The sequence below is a fragment of the Phyllobates terribilis genome, unplaced genomic scaffold, assembly GCF_046119375.1.
Source record: "Phyllobates terribilis strain yellow unplaced genomic scaffold, ASM4611937v1 Scaffold_12__6_contigs__length_324123572, whole genome shotgun sequence".
NCBI classification, from domain to species: Eukaryota; Metazoa; Chordata; class Amphibia; order Anura; family Dendrobatidae; genus Phyllobates; species Phyllobates terribilis.
Genome location: NW_027362772.1, coordinates 261329833 through 261338734, shown reverse-complemented (window position 1 = coordinate 261338734; position 8902 = coordinate 261329833). Strand labels below are relative to the sequence as shown.

Here is an 8902-nt window from a genome sequence, read left to right as displayed (position 1 = left end):
CCTCCTGGAGGGTGACAGGTGCACTATAAACACTGCTGCTGTAGGGTACTAAAATTGGAGTTTTAAAAAATAAATTAAAATGTAAAAAATGCACAACCATGCCAAGACTGTTAGGGTGACTCCTGTGCTAATGTCACCTTGCTTGTGAGCAGATTTTCTGGATATGGACACTTGCTGCATTGCACAAATTATTTTTCTTTTTTTTCCTCCCTGTGCAAGTAGTCTTCCACCTCCAAAGTGGCTTAGTGAGTCCCCTACTGTCTACAAATTGCCTGTACAGTTTTAATCTCTTTATAATTCTGTAGATAATGAATTATGTAATAAAGAAATAGTTTATTAAGTATAAGATGCATTGTGCTCATTCACTTCGCCTGATGTCTTTCTGCAAAACTCGCAATATTCAGGTTTTGTTCTAAAGATACAATGCATTAAACCCTACAAATCATCATGTGTGTGTGTGGCTGCAGGTCATGGATTAGATGTGTGGCCTCTTCCAGCATGAGATTGCTGTACAGTCTCTCACTAGCCAAAGTCGTGTTTGGCCTCTGAACGGCTGGCATCTTAGACCTGAGACCTGGACCTGGTGGTCCAAACTCAGAGGGTGAATTGCAGTTAAACAAAGCTGGCCTACATCTCAAGGGCTGTGCATGGTGTAAAAGTTCAGTGCAATTGTATCTAGATTTAAAAAAAAAAAAGCTTGCATTTTGTGCTAGTGGCCATTCTTGGGTACTGCATCCATTGAAGTGAATGGGAGCTGGACACCACTGGGCTCCATACACAGATCTATGGTGGTGCCGGCCATCAGACCCCTCGTGCACACTGATTTGATATCCTGACGATGGGGGGGGGGGGTCATCATACTCTGATCAAATGCCAGCAGATTGTCCTGGCAAGAAGCGCTGCTTGCTCAGATCCATGCTTGCTTCCTTCCAGTGTGATCTTGACATGGTCTCTAGACTTTTAACAGACTCTAAAAATGGAGCTGTGGCAGACAGACTTATATCAAGGTAAGAGGAAGTGTTTCTAGTTTTAGCACCCTTTAACCATATGTGGACTGTCTGGTACGTTGCTCCCCCTCCTCTCCTACAAGAATGTGAACCAGGCTATAAACTGCACTGAGGCCGCCTGTTCTCTGTGGGAGACTCGCAAATGAGAGCTGGTGGAGGCCAGACACCCAAACATGGTTCAGTTCCAGCTGTAGCAAATACTTAAAATAAATGAGGTAGGAGCTTACTGTGTTTATATACGGAGCCCTAGCAACGCTCAAATAAAGTCTCTGGGATGGGATACAGCTTTTGTAATGGCCACGTGCATTATGTTCTCCTCTGTGGATTAACGCCGGCATCATGCTCAAGTGCTGATCCCGGGCTGAGGACCAGCCGGGGATGGGGTCTCGTATAAATGGGGAGAGCGTGTACTGCTGTATACGGTTATAGGCACCTGGAGAGTAGAGCTGTATACTGTCATAGGCATCAGTGCTGAGTTCTGGGGGGGAAATAATCAAACTTGGAACAGATCTAATCCAAATATTACCTGACCCACATCCCGCTCACACCAGGGACTTTTTTTTTTATAAAACTTGTCCCCTGAAAGCCACAAACTGCATCGATTTAAAGGGGGTCATCTTGGACATTTATGCACGTCCATCTATAGCGTCCGATGGATGCAGAGACTTGCATGTACCATGATCATGTGTAACTTTCATTAGTAAGGGAACCAGAAGCATGCAGCGATGGTTGGACCAGTGGAAGTTTAGGATTCTGGGGCTCAAACTTTATTTCAATTTTCGGGTACCAGAACCCCATTGAAAATGGTTACCCAAACTGGGAAAGGGAAGAAAAACTCACTCACTGTTAGTACAAATGCCAAACATTTCTGTTTGGGTTTTCCCATCTCTAATGCCAAGCTCTTCTAGGTTATTTGTAGTAAATTTTCTGTAATACTATTCCTTGAAGAAATGTTGGCCTAATTGGGAGTTTACCCTATAATCGGTGCTGCCAGTGGAAATGTATGAAGGATTGGTAACAGCCAGTTGTCAATTATGCCAAAATTTCTAGGAGGAATAACAAAGGCACGGTAAGATGCTGTGTAATAAGAGGATGCTCAAGAACGGTCTCACAGAATATTTGTATTTCCTGTGCCGGCTGGAGAGCGTATCCATCCTCGAGCCTGTGGTCTATAGTGCTGCAGGTATGGTGGTGGAGCCAAATTTACTGTCCTGGTTGGGTGTCCAGTCCATTCCTCCATGGCAGTCCTCATTCCTGCGGATGGTATCGATGGCGCCTCGGTCATGACATGCATTGCAAGGCTTATAAACTTCAGAGGCGCTTAGGAGCTGGGCTGCAGAGGTGAAAACTACTTTGGTGTCCTTGTAAGCATCTACCTTGTAGAGCTGGTGTACTTTGGGGTTTATGAAGCCTATCCCAATATGTCATAGTTCTTCTGATAACCCATGTAAACAACAAATGTAGTATAGTTCTTCTGATTAGCTATGTCTCTTACCACATGTGCAGGGCATTGCAGTAGCCTAAGCATCCATGATTATGACCACTCTGACAGTTGCTAGTGATCGTAACCATGGATACATAAGCTACTTGCAATGCCCTGCACATGGGGTAAGAGACATAGCTAATCAGAAGAACTGTACTACATTTCTAGTTAGAGGCATTTGATATTATGATTATTACACCTATTGCATATAGTTGGTTGTCATGATGAAAAGCAGAGATGATTGAAGGAATGCAGGGAGAGACTTATGTGCACACAGTCTTTTAAACGTGTTGAAGCAGGTTCAGGAAAACACTAGCAGTTTTACCATCCTTCTTGCAGTGGCTTTGCTGCTGGCATCTTTCTGTCTGTACTCCCAAGTATCCAAGATCAGAACCGACCTGCAGACACAATACCTACAGTCAAATATGGTGGCAGTTCAAAGATGTTTTGGGGTTGCTTTGCTCCTCTGGCACTGGGTGCCTTGATTGTGTAAGGCATCGTGAAATCTGAAGATTACCGCCCAAAATCCTTTGGTAATGTAGTGTCCAGTGTCAGAAAGCTGGGTTTACATCCTAGGTCATGCGTCTTCCAGCAGGTCAATGACCCCAAACATACTTCAAGAAGCCCCAGAAATGGATGGAAACAAAGTGCTGGAGAGTTCTGAAGTGGCAGCAATGAGTCCGGATCTAAATCCCATTGATCACCTGTGGAGAGATCTTAAAATTGTTGTTGGGAGAAGGCGCCTTCAAATATGAGAGACCTGGAGCAGTTTATAAAAGAAGAGTCCAAGATTCCAGCTGAGAGGCGTAAGAAGCTTGTAGGTGGCAGCGGTTGATTGCAGTTATTTATTCTAAAGGATGTGCAACCAAATATTAAGGTGAGGGTGCCAACAATTTTGTCCTGCCCATTTTTGGGGTTTTGTATGTAATTACCGTATATTCCGGCGTATAAGACGACCCCCCTACTTTCCTGTTAAAATATAGAGTTTAGGATATATTCACCGTATAAGACTACCCCTTTTCCAACGCATACCAAACACCGGTAAAAATTAAAAAAACAGATTTGAATTTAACATGGTCCTTCTTTAATTTAAATTCTTATGACATGCAGGTATATAGCAGGAAAACTGTCACTCATAAACATATTAAAATAGGGGGGACCCCACATCATTTTTTGGGGGGGTCCCCCATTCTAATAGCTAGTAAAGGCTAGGTATTCAGCTGGGGGCTGATATTAGTAGCCTGGGAAGCTCCGTGGGTATTACCCCCTTCCCAGGCTTCAAACATCTGCCCCAGCCGTCTGCTTAACCTCCGCTAGAGACTATAATGATGGGGGATCCCACGCCAATTTTCTTTTTAAAAAATCCTTTATTTTAACACTAAATGACAATTGAGGGGTTAATAAAGATGCAGTCCCTAAATTATTATTAATTTTGTAATTAATTTTTCCCAAAAATGTTGACATGGGCTTCGCCATATTTTTGTGTCCAGCCAGGTACAGCAGGCAGGAACGGGCTGCCCCCAACCACCAGCTGCCTATTTGTACCTGGCCGGACACAACAATATAGGGAAGCCCTTTTTTTTTTTTAATTATTTCATGAAATAATTAAAAAAAAAAGACGTGGGGCTTCGCCCTATTTTTGTGTCCAGCCAGGTACAACTAGGCAGCTGGGGGCTGGAATCTGCAGCGCAGGGAGGCCCAAGCTTTCTGGGTCCCCCCCCCCCCCCCCCCCGCTGCAAATTGCAGTCCGCAGCCACCCCGGAAAATGGCGCGTTCATAGAAGCGCCATCTTCTGGCGCTGTACCCAACTCATCCAGGGCCCTGGTGCGGTGGCTCACTGGGTAATAAAGGGGTTAGGGCCAGCTTGGCATTATCAGCTGGCCCTAAGCCCGAAATTCATGGGGTCACGCCAATATTAGACATGACCGCCATGAATTTCTAGTAAAGTAATTAAAAAAAACACAACACCCAGAAAAAAGTCCTTTAATTGAAATAAACACACAATTTTTTAATGTTCTAAATTAAACCATACTTAACCGTCACGCCCATTCCAGCTGAAGCCAACGATCTCCTGCAATAAAAGTAAAATAATAAAGCAACCTCATCCTTACCTCTCCATGGTTCCCAGGACCGGTCCAGCTCTGCTACATCGAGATGACAGGCTGCACCGCAGCAGAACGCTGCCATCCAGCCTGTCATCCCGCAGACACTGAGAAGCGCAGGCATGCTTGCGCTCCTCAGTGTCTGACTGTGACGGCATCCAGATGAGCCGAGATCATGTCCAATGAACTCGGCTCACCTCATGCACGTCACTGACAGCGTGGGAAAATTCTCCTGCTCCCCGCATGCGCAGTAGAAGTTTCCCACGCTGTCAGTGACGGACGTCCAGGAGGTGAGCTGAGTTCATTGTCGGCTCATCTGGATGCCGTCACAGCGAGACACTGAGGAGCGCAAGCATGCCTGCGCTTCTCAGTGTCTGCGGGATGACATGCTGGATGGCAGCGTTCTGCTGCGGTCTAGCCTGTCATCTCGATGTAGCTGAGCTGGAGCTGTCCTGGGAACCATGGAGAGGTAAGGATGAGGTTGCTTTATTATTTTTCTTTTATTGCAGGAGATCGTTGGCTTCAGCTGGAATGGGCGTGATGGTAAGTATGGTTTAATTTAGAGCAATAAAGAATTGTGTGTTTATTTCAATTAAAGGACTTTATTCTGGGTGTTTGTGTTTTCTTTTAACTTTGACTATGGGGTTAGTAATGGGGGTGTCTTATAGACGCCTCTCCATTACTAACCTGGGCTTGATGTCAGCTGGCATTATAAGCTGACATCAACCCCAACCCTATTACCCCACTGCCACCGCTACAGGGCAGTGGGAAGAGCGAGGCTAAGTGCCAGAATTGGCGCATCCTATGGATGCGCCATTTCTGGGGCGGCTGACGGCTGGTGTTTCTAGCCTGGGAGGGGGCCAATATTCATGGTACCCTTCCTGGGCTATTAATATCAGCCTCCAGCTGTCTGCCTAGCCTTTGCTAGCTATTAAAATAGGGGGGACCCCACGTCATTTTTTTGGGGTCCCCCATTTTAATAGCTAGTAAAGGCTAGGTATTCAGCTGGAGGCTGATATTAGTAGCCTGGGGAGCTCCGTGGGTATTACCCCTTTCCCAGGCTTCAAACATCTGCCCCAGCCGTCTGCTTAACCTCCGCTAGAGACTAAAATTAAGGGGAACCCCACGCCAATTTTTTTTTAAATAAATCCGTTATTTTAACACTAGATGACAAGTACAGTAACCAGCACTGTCACTGTACTTCATATATATGTGACTGACATGTTTCTATCTATCTAATCTATGTGTGATGCTCTATCAGATGCTGAATTGCCGGCCGGCTTTTTTAAAGAGACGGTGCATGAAAACACTAATATTTGTTTTAATAAATCCTTTACACTAAATGACAAGTACAGTAATCAGCACTGTCACTGTACTTCATATATATGTGACTGACATGTTTCTATCTATCTAATCTATGTGTGATGCTCTATTCTTTCTATTCTAAATTGTCGGGTGCCGGCTTATGCCGCTGCTGAATTGCCGGCTTTTCATATATTGTCACAGAAGCGATGCGAACTTCCCTGCTCCGGACACAGCGCAGCGCTTCTGTGACAAGTGAAAGCTGTCGGCACAGAAGCCCTGCGCTGTGTCCGGAGCTGGGAATACGCAGCGATGTGTCAGTTTCAGCACAGAAGCGCTGACTGTCTGGACCTACCGCCGCCGTATTTTAACTCCCTCCACCTTATATTAACTCCGACATGGCAGGGATACGGCCACGGCAGCTTATTAACACCCCCAGAGTATCCCCGCATGTCAATTTCTGAAAGTTCAAAAGCATTACCGGCGTATAAGACGACCCCAGACTAGACAGAAGATTTTTCAGTCTTCAAAAGTCGTCTTATACGCCGGAATATACGGTATGTCCAATTTTCCCATTTTATTTTTGTTGTGGTGTTCCAATACACAGGAAATAAACATGTATAAGAAAGTAATACCTCATTTTCTGGAACTATTTCAGGGGTGCCAACACTTTTGGCCATGACTATGTAGCAATGTCAGGACTAAGCTCAGAGCAATGATTACAATTATGCGGGTTTTTTTTTGGCATGATGGGTGTTGTAGTTTTGCTGCAGAGCCACATTTTGCAGGTCTGATCCAGATCGTACAAGTTCAATCTCCCATAGGAAGGTATTAAATGGATGTTATTTAGGATGGGCCCAGAGCAGACGGATATCTGACCCATGCATGGCCGGAGTTCTCCATACCACCTCCTTCCATGTAGAGCTACAGCTGTCTGTAAAAGGAAAAAAAAAAGAAAGTGTTGCCAAACTGGACAAATTGTACAGTCTAAACATCTGGCATGTTGTGTTCAACAGGAAGGAAAACATCCTTTTGGAAGTCCTCCCCCCTCCCTTGTATTTCTCAGTTGCGAGGCTTATCTATTTTGCAAGAATTCTTCATTTAGACATCTTGGCCACAAGTCTTCAGGACGTCGTCGTGGCCTGACCCTCACTGCGTGCCAGCGTTAAAGCTGAAATGCCTGTTGGGATAAGTGTAGAATTTCTTGGATTAATCTCCGATGTGTGACTCCACCGAGAGTCCGGCTCATCAAACGCTGGAGCGAGGAGTGAGCCAGTTGTTCCAGTCTATATATCTGCCAAAGAGTTAGAACATTTAATACCGCACTATGGTCCTGCTCACAACACGCTGGGCCGAGCAGATCTGTGCACCGCTTATTCCCCAACAGTTGGCTTTTGTAACCGGTGACCTTCTTTGCACCCAACCTGTAATGGTGAAACATGAACGATTTTTCCCACCATTCACCCTGCGCAGAGGATTTCAGCTTCTCATACTGTGGGTGGTTTCTGGCTTCTCTGAGCTTAGTGTACGTTACACATGTTAATGTTTAGATTCCGCTTAAAGTTACAATTGTGAAATCTCTCACCTATACGTATAGGAAGCCAACTTTTTGTGTAAACTTTCAGAAACAACGTATAATAGTAATTTTTATTTATATAGCGCCAACATAATCCGCAGCAGTGTACAACATATGGGCCAGACATTTGTGGCTGCGGTCAGGATATAGATTTTTGGCATAGCCTAATGTTTATTTTTTGAGATCCGTATCACTTTTTTAAAAAAATGTTTTTAGATCCAAAATAAAAAATACTAAAAGGACTAATTAATACACCCCCCCCCCCCCCCCCAAGGACAACATCTGCATGGAGTTTGTATGTTCTCCCCGTGTTCGCGTGGGTTTCCTCCGGGTTCTCCTGTTTCCTCCCACACTCCAAAGACATACTGATAGGGAATCTAGATTGTGAGCCCCAATGGGGACAGTAATAATGTCTATAAAGCGCTGCGGAATTAATGGTGCTATATAAGTGAATAAATAAAAATAAAGTTTCCTATGTCATCTTTGCAATGGATCTGTTACACCCCACGTTTGACATCCATAACCTCTATTTTTTTTTTTTGTACATTCATTAATATGTAGAGGAGAGTCTCCTCCAAAAAAAAAAAAAAAAAACAACGGATAACACTCGCTCCTGCTGTGTTTTTTATTTTTGTACCTGTGGAAAAATGCTCATTAAAACTACCCGGCTAATATGCAGTCCCTTTTGCACATGGATGGAAGATAAGTTTGTCTGAAAGTAGAAAAACTCTATGAATAGAGAGGCGGCCGCGCATGTGTTCTCTCTCCATTATAGGGACGGACATATCATTGGTGCCAACTGTGCAGCTGCATAGGGTCCCCTAGAAATAAGGGGCCACTACCACCTCCAAAGCAAGTGGAATTGTGCATATGATGAGCTATTTGGTCTGCAAAGGGCCCTTATATTGTTCCTGCTCAGGGGCCCTATTATGTCTGTGTCCAACCATGCCATTAGGTCTCATTCACACGATAATGTTTCATTACTTGTTCAGTTTTTATTTTTCATGGATATAACCAGAGGTCAATATAATGTTTAATCTATTTTTTTTTTTTTCTGGAATGAGTGCAAAAAAAAGTCAATTTGTGGATCATAATTGTGCATTATAAGTCAATGGTTCTTGGTGGGGGTGGAAACTGAGCGCACATGGACCAAAAATGGATAAAAATCATTTTAAGGCTATGTTCACACACCTTTTTTTTTTCTAAAACATGCAATAAAAATTTCACAATGCCCATTTTGCGTCATAGTTGAGGCTTTTTTGGGTGTGGATTGCACGTACCTTTGTCTACAGCTCATGTTCAATCAAGTTTGTTTTATTCTGCAAAATATATATATATATTTTTTGCATTTCTTTTCAGTTATTACTTGGGTGAAAAAAATGCTAAAATTATTGCCATGCCTCAGATTTTTTTTTTTTTTTAAATTCCAGTT

The 8902-nt window shown here is 43.9% G+C and overlaps 1 protein-coding gene across 1 annotated transcript in view; it reads left to right on the top strand.

The window, feature by feature from the left end:
* Window positions 1-346, top strand: part of SPSB1 (splA/ryanodine receptor domain and SOCS box containing 1) — a 5714-nt gene extending 5368 nt beyond the window's left edge. The window contains exon 2 of the mRNA XM_073656922.1: window positions 1-346. This exon is cut by the window's left edge and continues 1354 nt beyond it. The gene's annotated coding sequence lies outside the window, so the exon portion shown is untranslated.
* The last annotated feature ends 8556 nt before the right edge of the window (window positions 347-8902 follow it).